General features: G+C 37.5%; 1 protein-coding gene across 1 annotated transcript in view; it reads right to left on the bottom strand.

Moving 5' to 3' along the window:
• LOC134529416 (UDP-GlcNAc:betaGal beta-1,3-N-acetylglucosaminyltransferase 7-like) overlaps positions 1-11344 on the bottom strand; it is an 81849-nt gene extending 70505 nt beyond the window's left edge. Inside the window, exon 1 of the mRNA XM_063363472.1 lies at positions 11261-11344. The gene's annotated coding sequence lies outside the window, so the exon portion shown is untranslated. The remainder of the gene's footprint in view (positions 1-11260) is intronic.
• Positions 11345-13329: the final 1985 nt, after the last annotated feature.

Raw genomic sequence — 13329 nt, forward strand, 5'->3', positions numbered from 1 at the left:
CAAGATGGCAGGCGCAACAAAACGTGCAACATTACAGGATAGCGGACGAAGTCAAGTCCATATTTGGTAACAGGCTTGGGAGGCTAGCTTCATGGATGCTTAAGTTTTTTCCTGGACATTTGTGGCTTTTGGTATTTTCGCGGACTAAAACGGGAAATTTTCTCTCAAAACGGGAAGTTTTCCCTCGGAGATGGAAAATTTTTAGAAATTTTGCTGAATTTTTTAGGAATTTTGAGGCGTTTCTAAGAGACTTGATATTTAATTGGTTTAAAAATAATTACATTTTATCAACAGAACTATAATATTTACTATATTGTACTTTAATAGTGGCGTTCGTGAGGTGATCAGTAGTCTGACGCAGCAGGAAAGCTTAGTAGTCTGTCCTTCAATCCTCGCCATGGATGTGTAAAATTAATCTCGGTAATGAGCAAATTCAAGTGTACTTATGTTGCAAATAAAATTATAATTTAAAATTTCCATTCTAAATTTAACGTACGCAAATCACAGTTTGTTTCCGCACCCACCACTAGAATTCGCTACCGGCACATTCCATTTGAAGACAGAAATCTAAGACTTTTTAAAAAAATAAAACTCTGACTAAAGGGAAAAAGAAAATTGTAAAAATATTGACCTCCAGCTTTGGAACTGATTTTCAACCAGGAATTTTTCTTAAAAATTATTAACATATCAGTTAATACTATAAAGATTCCCTTTGGCTTTGTGAAATGTGTTCACGCTATCCACCATACATAGCAGCACTCTGTGCTACACATTTTCCGTTCATTTATTTCAGTCGCATTCCCAAAATCACTCCAACAAAGTGACGTACACCGAGAGCTAAGATGATACACATTAATCTCTTCTTAAGTTAATTTAATTGAACAGATAGGGATATTTCATGATTGAAAATTAATGTAACATGTTTCATTAGGTAACCTTAATACACTTTACTTGTAGGCCTACATATATTATATTCTTGAAAGTATACTTCATTTTTGCTCATTAAGGAATTCATTTATTCGTTGTTTTCGTTTACTGCTTGAGTACTCGCCTTAGATTTTTATAACTAAGTCATTAAGACAGTCGGTAACATTGAAAACTATTAAATTACACTTTTTCGTGTTTTATTTAATATAGGCACGACATATTTTGAGGTGTAAAAATTTGTTTATATGCCCTTTACTTACGGTAAAATGCGAACAAAACTCTTTAACAGATTTCAAGATTCGAAGGCCTAGAAGGATTTCGTCCAGGCTTTGGTTTGTTCTCAAGCCACTTTGTACCTAGTCCCACGTCTTCCATACCATTCTCATTTGACCGAAATAACGAGGAGAGTGTTAATGTGACTTTTTAACTTGTATAGTACGTAACTGTGTGGATAAAGGATGATCAACAACGAATCCGCTTTCTCTAAAAAAAAAAATTAGTGGTTTTGTAAAACACATTTCCTAAAAATTTATTTTAAATTATTGAATAGGCGGGTATAGTTGTCGCACTGGAATCAAAGCATATAATTTAATACTGCAAATGCAAGTTGGCCCTATGTGTTCCATCATAACATTGTGGATTTTTCTAATCGAGACTAGCGATTTTTTTTGGATAACCACAAAAAAATGTTCGCACAGTTGCTATTCAATTTATGTCTATGCAATCTGGTCTTACGAAATAGCTTCGTAATGATACCTAACCCCAGCACTAGTAGGTACAATCAATTGCAATGTTCCAGCCAAAATACATAAAATGTTGATTTTTATGAGTACGCGGTACTTCACAGAATTAAATACAGTATTAGTATATGATAGCCAATACTGCTACTGGTTCTGGTTCGAGTTGCCTGGTGACTGGTGCGGCGGTCATTGACCCCGACCAACGTGACGTCACGGCGGCCATTTTGTATAACCTTGACCTTGAAATTTGACCTTGACCCTCAAAATTCCACAAAAATTCCTCAAAATTCAGTATATTTGCATATATTTTGTCGGTTCTACTCTGTTAATTTGAATTTAATTTGGTATATACGATATTATTTCTTCCTCTCAATCGTATCAGAATTTTTTCGCCAACATATTGCCAGAAACACCAGCCGGCCAGATGGTTAACACAGCTTCTATTCAATATATTCACGGAAAACCCAGCAGGATGCGCTCGGTTGCAGAGCACTACTTGGCTGCCCTCTGATAACTGAAAGCAGCCGCGGAACTCGCGGCCTTCGGTAGCCCAGGACGCTAGACACGACCCGGCCCACGAGATCGGAGCTCCACGTGGAGTAATGGATATGTAATCCTAGCTGCGAGCGTCACATGTGGATAACGCAATGCAACGCCGCGTATCATATGTGTCCCTCTTTCTCTACACCAGACATAAACTGCGCCCGGAAAAACGATACGTCTGTGATAGCGCGATTACTGGCGCTCGTCGAGACCCTGAACACAGCTCTCGTTTTTTAAAGTGCGGTAACCTTTTTTACACACCAGCACTTAGCTACTTTATGTACGGAGGCAACATGGTATTGTTTTCGATTATCTTGCTGTAAAAATAAAAAAATTGCTAGCGCTGATTCGCTGTTAGACTTCCGTATGTTCATTGGCTCCAAGAGAGGGCAAAAGGGGGTGCATGGGAAGGCAAGTGGGAGACAAATTCACCCCTCAAAACTTGGAGAGATGGTCGGTTGGACAAATGGTCACTTGGACAAATGGTCCTTCGAACAAACGGAGCTTGGAGAAGTGGTCGCTTGGGACCCTAGAGTGGCACCTAGCTTTATGCTTTTCGCTGTCTGCCAAAATCTTTTATAGTAATAGTTAATAGCATCACATTTAATATAATGTGTATAGAATACCATTATTACCTTATAAATAAACAGCCCCTACTAGAATTATAATTCAGTTGTAACAGTCAAATTGTTTTAAAACTTTAACCAAGCCTTGCAGACACATCTCTCCAATCACAGAAGGGTAGGCTAGAAATACACTGCACGCGAAACTAGTCTGCCGCGAGCCTGCTCTCACCCCACATCTCTAAAAAACAACCCTTAGAGCAGGTGTGGGATCTGTGCCGCGCCCCACAAGTGAACATTTGCTGCGATGCAGGGATCTACTACCCACGACATGTCGCACCCCATTCTAAGGGTCTCCAGACAGCTGTGGTTAGAGTTAGCTAAGGCTAGTTCATGTCAAAACCATTATATTAGTCTTCGGCATCGGTTCTGGATATCCATGTTTTTATTGTTTCTGGAAATCCGATCCAATTGACTAGAAGACGTGTAGGAAGTCGCTTGTGGATTTTATTAACTAAATAAGTGTCTGGATACTTCGTCACTTGAATTTCTTCATAATAAAAACCGCCCTTAACTTCATTGCCATCCAGATCAGACAAGTAGTAGGTTCTATGGTAAATGTTGCGTATTTTCATAACTTTAACAATCTCGTGGGACCAATTTATGAAATAACCTTTTGAAAATAAATTCCTGTTTCTTGAGATCTGAACATGATCGCCTACCCAAGCTTTCAGCCACCTGGAATCAGTTATTTTCCTATCATTGTAAACAGTTGTAAGAAGAGAACTGTTCTTGACCTGGTCAGGGCTCATGCCAATGGTTCTATGGAAGCGACCATGATATACTTTCATAACTTTATGCAAAAGCGTCAGCCACTTGTAATTTCCTTGAGCGGACATCTCTGTAAACAAGAGCGATTTAAAACTTCTTATAAAACGTTCGACAATCGATGATTTAAGTTCGCTGTTGGTCGAAAAATGATTTATTCCTTGTTTTGTCATCAAGCTCTGAAACGGTCTGTTGTAAAATTCAGTACCTTTGTTTGACTGTACGTGTCTGAAAGCACCTAAAGCCTTCAAAATATGTTTCATTGCTTGAGTTACGAGCTCTGCACTATTTAACTTCATTGGGACAGCGTAAGCACGTTTCGAGTACATATCTATAGCAGTCAAAATATACTATCTAAAACCATTATTCACGCGGTAATAAGGTTGCATTTCAACTAGATCTATTTGTAAAACATCGCCAAGACCACGAGTGATTTTCTGCGAGGAAATACTCTTCGGGCGCCTTTGTGAAGTTCCAGTGCATTCCCGCGTCAGCTAGTCATTTTTTTAACTGCTTTTTTATATATACCCCGATTCAGTCAATTCTTCAATGATGGACAATATTTCATTTGTGTGAGACGTATTCCCAGCTTGTTGCGACACCAACAATAATCTCAAACGTGATGCAATTCATTAACTGAATTCCAAAAAATAAATTCTCTTCGACGATTTAAATCCAATTTTTGAAACATGCAACTGCCTCGCTGTATACCAATGTCCGGACAAAGATCTTTAATAATACCGAACTTTGCATGGGCAATGGTTTTATAACGATTGGAGGCAGGGTCGTTCCTTTTAAAGCATGCACTTGTAGACTACAGCAAGCGTTTGTATTGACGCAATGCAGCTTCTGGATACACCTTAGGTTATTTCAAAACAATAGTTCGTACAAGCCAGGAGCAGGTTGAATTATTTCATCATCAATGCGGATAATATTATTAGATAGAAAAAAATCCTTGATTCTCAGAAACCATCGATGATTGTGTTTGTAAATTCCATAGATCGTATCATTTTCCCTGGAGTTGAACCCGGCTAAGTAGGATTGCGCCTCTTCACCCAACGGCTCACGCGATGCAGCGACTCGTTTAGGTACTAGAACGGAGCGTTAGTGGGAGAGATCCATAATCGTTACTTTCACTCGATGTTTCTTTAATTTTGCGTTTCAAAGTTGATATCCGGGTTACTCAACAGTGTTACTTGGACTTGAAAGTTGAAGACCTCGATGTGGTCATTACCATATTTAGCGTAGAACTCGATGACACCTGTACCATCAGCAATTGGTGGTTCTTCAGCCCAGTCTAACCTATCACCTATAACACCGGTAATGTCAACTCCTTCATCAAAGTCGGGACCCTGACTGCAGCAACGCTGATGATGAATATCCCGATGACAACACTGCCAGTGACATCTATAAAGCAAGCAGCAGCTGACGGTGTTCCATCACCCAACTGAACGTGTTGTAACAACATAAAAACTTGAAAATTCGTGATTACGTAATACACAATTGTATTAATAACTCTGAACATATTAAATATTCGTGCGACATATGTTGTAGTCAGTTTATATTATACAGAAACCTGAAGAAAGCACATGTGGTTTTGCAAAGGACTGATCGAACATTCATCAGAGTCAAACTGTATATTCTGTAACAAAGCATTAGCAAATATTCCGAGTGCAAAAGTCATGAAATATATCACTGTCTTTTAATGAAATTAAAATTTGTTCTCTGTATGAAAATGTGGTGTACCAATTAGTCGACCTGATAAAGGACTTGCTTTGTACTCTAAGATAACTGTATACATCGAGAAACGCTAGTAATTTGTTTGTACATGCAGAAATTATGTAATACATTTTTTATTGTAATTTTTTTGTTTTTTCTCGAACCTGTCATTTTTTTGTATTGATTAAGGATTGAACCAAACACTGTATGTGATCGAATCAATCAGTAAATATACAAGTGATTTTTTTTTACGAATTTTGGGATTTTTTCCGAATTTCTAGCTTAATAATTGCAGAATTTCCAGATGGAGGCCAAGATGATGGGCGCCCTGGCAATAAATGAATACTGCACTCTAAGGGGTAAATTTTAAACTAATATGGTGGCAGTGCCATCTAGCAAACAAAAAGAAAATGGTGACCTCCAACAAGATGACTGCCATTTTTTTTTTCGAGGTTTCTAAGTTATGACTGTTATAATTTGTGTGTTTCTAAGTTATTTATGGTTCCCCCACCGAGTCACGTTCGCCACGTCTCTGCACTCCGCAGGAGACCCGCCCGCGTCAGCTATAACGCGTGTTTTCAGAATAATTTTTTGGCATGAAGTACCTGGTACAGTTTCTGGAAAGCACTCAAAGAACTTGTATTAAACCTTTATCTTAATTTCTGCGCGATCATATACACGATGTCAATAAAATAATATCCAAGTCCGTACAGGACTCTGCTTTGACACATGCTTAATGATTAAAACATGCACAGGCAATCTAGTTACATTTTACTAAACTATTTTATTTAATATCTTAATTAATTGAATAAGTTAAAATCTTTAACAGTTTTAAGTATATAACACGCCCTCAATTGAATATGTTTAAACGTTGTGTGATTACAAAACTTATAAATCTATACAGTATACTGTTAAATTGACATAACACACGTCAGTGACACTTCGTGAAAATTAAATTTAAAGAATTGACTAAGAAGACAAAACAGCTAACTGTTTAAAACTTAAAGCGTGTGAAGAAAACAAGAATTAAATGTAAAACAATTTTCTGAATACAAATAAAATTTTATTTAGCCGTAATAATAATACTACGAGAAAACATTACTAATTTTTTTAGTTTAGAATAGTTTTTTTACCTTAAACTATTGCTTTCACGAACGTTTGCAAGAATCTTAGAGATGAGGAAAATAGAATTTAACTGTTGGCTAAATGGTTGAACTGTCGTGACAGAGTTGAAATCATATTTGGTGTTAAATCTTCTTTAGTTTGAAATTTTGTTCATGCTGCTTCTTTTTCGTTTGGTGACAGGTTCTTGGCTGGAGATACACTACCTGTTGTAATATACGACATCGCACTAAGGTCCGCAATAAAAATTTTTTTGTATTTACGACACTTGTCACACCACGTTTGAAGATAGCAATGGTACCTTCTTTTACAAAATTCTTCATCAATTAGGTGACATTTTACTAAACAATTTACAAAAAATTTCAAACTGATAGCTCCTGACTTAGGTGTGAATGTTGGACGTTACAGTTCAATGGCTTTATTCGGTGTTCGGTGGTTGACATTTTTCTAATACAACGCATACTCGCGACAATTTTTCTTTTTACACGGCATCTAGCCGATAAATAGATAAATAATGTAAAAGGAAACATTAATGTGCCTCGTGAACTGTTCCTCACATTTGGACAAAACGTCTATGCACATTTATTATCCTATATGATGTATAAAATTATCAATGCGAATTAAAGTTTTAAATAAGAAAGTAGGTATTTAACTTTTAATAGCGAACCTAAAACGTAGCTTCTCTTCAAGGTTGTCCAACGGTGCTGATAACAGCTCCAAAGGGGGCAGGAGGGTGGTGGCATGACTGGGCTGGTTAACGTAGTACGGCCAAAGACCTCCAGGGGCGTGCATTGCCTATACCCAGTGATTGAAGCGATCGCTGCGACGGAGCTTGCTACTACAATTCTTCTGCGAAACTGGCCAGAAAATTTAACCTGGTCTCAATATATAATAAATATACATTATATATATATATATTCAATGGTCACACTTTATCACCCCGTTCCTGACTAGGCGGGCCTCTTATAAGACTACAATGCGCTCTTATCAAGAAATAGAATTCTCTGATCTATGACGTCGCACAGTTAGCTACGTAAGACGTAAGGCGTTTTTATCTGTGGTGATGGTTGGTTGCGAACCTCGCTTGGAACCTACTCGGAGGTCATAAAGCTGAGCATAGGCGTGCCCAGACATTTCCATTAGGGGGGGCCCTGCTAAATTTTTAAATCAGAAGCTGAATTTAGAATGTTAAATAGCCTAAATACATTCACTCATTGCCGTGTTTATATGTTTGTGCAGTATCAACGAGATATGTTTACTAGTTAATATTTATATCCGTATAATTTTAACAATCTTGGAAATATGTTTTTTTTTTCCATAGACAATGTTTAAAGGGTTCTTACACATTTTCCCCCCTCGAATTTTCCAATAGCTTGGTCCAGATCTACCTTGAAATGAACTTCTTTTTAGTGAATGCAAACACAGCAATTCAGACAACAGAACTTTAACAAACCTCTTAAAATATTTTTTTTTTGCTTGGCCATTTTAAGGGACCTCGTGTTTTAAATAAACTAAGGCGGCTGTATTTCCAGAACGATAAAATGTTTAAAAATATTGTTAATTAGCACGCTGCAACACTGAAAAACAGTTTGAGTGTCACAGTGCCAGGAATATATGAATATTAACGAACGCATTAGAGAAAATGCCGATCTGAGTGATTACATTAGGGGGGGCCATGGCCCACCTGGCCCCCCCTGTAGGCACGCCTATGAAGCTGAGTCATGCGAGGTGACTGCGAACCACGACCTTGTAACACGCGTGATGCCTCAGCGATCACGGCAGTCAAGAACAAATTCCACACTTACCCTCTTCTAAGTTTCATGTAGGCTAAATACCGAAATTGGTTAAGTGCTAACTTTTACCCAATACTTATGTTGCGTAACCAATTTTTAAAAATAATCATAAACACTTTTTTTTTCAAATAATTATTTTATTTTCAAGTATATTTTCACTTAGGCCTGCGTAGTAAAAGATAAATAATCATCTAAACATGTACACATACTGAAAATAAAATAAATTTAACACATTATTTAACATTCAACATTATAAAAATTAAAACGTGAAGAAATATATATATAACGTACGAAGAATCACTGTTATACGTAGGGGCAGTGATGGGCAAGATCGTTATATTCATAACAACCCCCCCCCCCTTCCCAAAAAAAAATACAAATCTGCGTACGCTTCTCCTCAGAATAATTCCAGAGCACTTGGTTGATTATTAAGTGGTACTTTATAAAGTAGATATTAAAAATGTAGCAAGAAAGTTTATCTGTACTATCAGGGGTATTATACGCTGCAGATGGCTGTGACCTTTTCAATTTACTTCCTGTTTTCAAATATAGAATATGAGAACCACGAATGTTTTGCAAGTGGAAACGTGGCGGACGTTGCAGTGAAGCGGCGCTCCGTCACTGCTCCGTCCACATCACTTCACTTCTCATCGTCTGTAGGGACCCCGATATGTACGAGTTGTTGAACCCAATTAACTATTGTCACTGTACATAGTAAACTTCCTACTGTGTTAAACGCTTGCTTTCCGTCAATCTGAAAACTGAACTGATGTAAAAAATAAACTTGATATTACATATTGTTGTCAATTGTCACGTACAACAAATTATCAACTTTTTCTTGTGATAATGGCTAGTGATTTTATTGATGTGTAAGTAAATTCAGTCTTACTCAGTTATAAACTAATAAAGTTATAAAGTATAAGCAAAAATATAGGAAATTGATTTTTTTTTTCAGTTCCGTTACGCCAGCTTTGAATTATAATAGTATCTTTGGTTAGAGCTTACATTCTTCCAGTGAATATGAATGTGAAATGATTCGTAAAAATATTTTTGTAAGTTACTATCGTATAGATATCTACATGCGTAGCACAAATCACATGATAACCCCTATTGTTTTAAATTTTGTAAGGTATTTTGCAATAGACTCTGAGATTTAGAAAGTACATATTTTTTTAGTGGGTGACGTATAATTAGCTGCTAATCCAGCCAACAAAATAAAACACATAAATTCGAATTGAAGATTAATTTTAACCCTTTATAACCTTTTAAAAATAAAATTTATCATTTCGTAATTTTTTTTTCAGGTCAAAGTTTCATTTCAAATTTTTGATCGGAGGAAAGTAAGACTTAATCGAGAGACAATGCCCTTGATAACTCAAAATAGCGGATAATTTAAAATCGCGTATTATCCATTTTATTACAGTCTTTTATTATCTTCATACGAAAACCTTGGACGATTTGTTACTAAGAAACAAATTTATCCTTTATATTATGCAGCCTCTGTCATCAAAAGAAGCTAAAAGGTCGAGTCGTTCCGAAACTTTAGGCAAAGTCCATTATTGATGGTTTATTGTAATAAAATAAATTATTTTATGATTGAAATATTATCTTTTTATATTATTCGCATATCCTATTAACAATTTGACACCACGTAAGGACAAATTCAACGTCTTGTCGCCAAAAAGCATAGATCCCCGAATGATTCGTACGATTTAGCAACATTCACGTGTGAAAATCGGTTTTAATTGTCCCTTGCGGAAAATTGAGAACAATATTTACATATATATGAATTTATTTCAGTATTAGGACGTCTATTGAGTAAAATATGAACCATATGTTTGCAAAAATTATTTTCTTGTTGTGGCTTGAAGATACATAAATAAAACATTGCCTTTCTTCAGCAAGCTACTAGCACGAAGTCCATTTCAAAAATAATGTTTGTGCGTTTTTGCGACAAAGTAAGAAGTTTTATCGTCAAAATACCAAATGTTTTCATTTTGCATGTGGTTTTCTGAATAAAGCTTCACTAAATGTATGCAACGCCAACCAAAGGGAAAAACACCGAGTGACGCATAATGTTTAACAAAATGCGCGTGCGAACTCGAATGCTTAGTACGAGAAATTTAAAATTATTCTTAATGCTATGAAAATTAATTTTAATATGTAGACGTCTCAGGTTCAGTTCCATACCATACAAAATTGTGAATACGACTACACTAACAAAAGCGTAAACGTTTAATTGTGCGCGACTTGTGACGAATGAACTGAGTGTAAAATAGGCGGAATGTGCAGCTCAGCTGTTTAAATGAGTTCACTATAATGTATAATTTTAGTGAAGTATTTTAGTAAAGACTTTCATTAATTATTGATGAGTGTGAATAAAAAGTGTAATATTCCTAGTTAAGAATTTATGCAATTATTTATATTAATGATATTAAATTACAGATGTTTTATACATTTAAGCAACAATTTAATTATTTTTTTTATTTCACGGAAAATGATTATAGGCCCTGCTTAATTTAATATACTACAGATCAACAATGACTTTGAACACATTTTTGTAAGTTAAATATGTACGCCATATATACGCCATACTTTGACACAAATGTCTAAGAATAATAATGGGCTTCAAATATTGTTAAAAATAAAATAATAATTATGATTTACTTAAATGCTTAAATTTAAATTAATGATTTTCGTGAGTTCATGCCTATAGTGAAATTCTAATTGTATAAAACATTATTTAGAGTATACAAGAATTAAGTTTTTTATTTTATTTTTAACATTTAGTTGAAAATTGTCCTCTCTTTTCTTTTTATCTTTCTCTTGAGACACTTTAAAACCGATATTTCAGTAAAAAAAAAAAAAGCATATTTTAATTAAATTTCAAACTTTGACAATTTCCTAAAAAATAGCAAAAAAATTGTTGCCAAAAAAAATAATGATTGTCCCCCTCTTCCACGCCATATGAAAACGATGAGTGCTTGCGGTGTGTTAGGGAGGGAAGGAAGGGCGATGAACGAACCTCCTTTTTCGCAGCGTGCTGTCGTGTCCCGGATGTCTAGACGCTGGGGCGGGCGCTGTGGTGCACTCCTGCGCGTCTCTCGCCGACTGTCGAGGCCCGTGTCGAGTCGTCGCCTGAGATAGTCGGCCCAGCGCCGTCCTTGGGTCAGCCCGCCGCGCGCCGACACTCATCGCCGCTTGGGGGGAATATTTACTCTCTCTCTCTCTCTCTCTCTCTCGCACCTTCTCTATCTCATCTCGACGGACTCGTCACTTCTTTTGTTTTCGTCCGCGAGTTCGTTGACGCTTTGGCGGTTTGTAATCGTTCGGAACAGCGGTGCAGCTTTTATCGAATTATACCCAAGTATGTAAAGCAAGAACTGCTAGATTAAGTCTAGTTACAACCAAGGTGGCATTATTATTATCATCATCATCATCATCATCATTATCATTGAGCTTTACGTCATGTCAACAGGGAAATCATTAGATACTGGAGTAGTTGTATATAGTTCATATGAGGACAGGGGAGGAGGGAGGGGGATCCGGGGATCCGCGGCAGCCACCTTAAGGCTTCGCTTCATCAGCCCTGTTGGATTACATCACTTCCGGTGGCCATGCACGCACGAAAAAGTGTCCCGTTACGTTCATCAGCCATGTACGCACGAAAAAATGTCCCGTTGCGAGTAGGTAGGAAATACCGATTCAAGGACAGGCGCAGGATCCAGGAGCCGACCTTGAACTTTGACTTTTACCTTGACCTTTGACCTTAAAGTTTGACCTTTGACCTTTAAGTTTGACCTTGACCTTTAACTTTGACCTTGACCTTTAACTTTGACCTTGACCTTGAAAATGACCTTGACCTTGAAATTTGACCTTAACCTTGAAATTTGACCTTAACCTTGAAATTTTACCCTGACATTGAAATTCGACCCTGACCTTTAGCCTTGCGACCCTCGATGTTGCCAACCTCTTGGATGACGTCATCTAATCCGTATGCTAATCCATGCTAATCCGTATGCTAATCTATGCTAATCCATGACAATCTATGCTAATCCATGCCAATCTATGCCAATCCGTATGCCAATCTATGCTAATCCGTATGCCAATCTATGCCAATTCGTATGCCAATCTATGCTAATTCGTATGCCAATCTATGCTAATCTGTATGCCAATCTATGCTAATCCATATGCCAATCTATGCTAATCCATATGCTAATCCATATGTTAATCCATGCTAATCCATCCGCCATTTTGTATTTCTAGAAATTTCCACCAACTTCGAATCGTGACGTCACCGTTGCACTTTTCGTCACGGCCGCCATCTTGGATTCGATTTTTTTTCGAACTTCAACTTTTCGAAATTCGATGTAATCATCAGCCGCCATCTTGTTTCGTCTGCTGGTGGCCGCCATCTTGTTTCGTCTGCTGGTGGCCGCCATCTTGTTTCGTCTGCTGGTGGCCGCCATATTGTTTTCGTCTGCTGGAGGCAGCCATCTTGTGACGTCATATAGTTCTGTTGGTCGCCTTTTTGCCTTCCTTAATGCATACCTAAGGCGCCACATTTGAAATTAAAATTATTATACAGCCGCCATCTTTAATTCCAGCACAGACTACCAGATGGCGCCAAATTCAAAAATTAGTTGCCATAGGCGCCGCCATCTTGGTTCTCAAGTTGGCTGGTAGATGTCGCTAGTATCGCGCGCAAAATTCAAAAATTAGTTGTCAGAGACGCCGCCATCTTGGTTCTCAAGTTGGCTGGTAGATGTCGCTAGTATCGCGCGCCAAATTCAAAAAATTAGTTGTCAGAGGCGCCGCCATCTTGGTTCTCAAGTTGGCTGGTAGATGTCGCTAGTATCGCGCGCCAAATTCAAAAATTAGTTGTCAGAGGCGCCGCCATCTTGGTTCTCAAGTTGGCTGGTAGATGGCGCCACCGTCGCCATATTTTAGTTCATATAATCGATACCAGATAAAGCCACCAACGCCATATTTAGTTCCTAGTGTTGCTACCAGAGTGTGCCACCGTCGCCATCTTTAATTCTTAAAGTTACCGCCGGAGCGCACCACCGTCGCCATATTTAATTCTTAAAGTTA

The sequence above is a fragment of the Bacillus rossius genome, chromosome 1 (genome assembly GCF_032445375.1).
Source record: "Bacillus rossius redtenbacheri isolate Brsri chromosome 1, Brsri_v3, whole genome shotgun sequence".
Lineage (NCBI taxonomy): Eukaryota > Metazoa > Arthropoda > Insecta > Phasmatodea > Bacillidae > Bacillus > Bacillus rossius.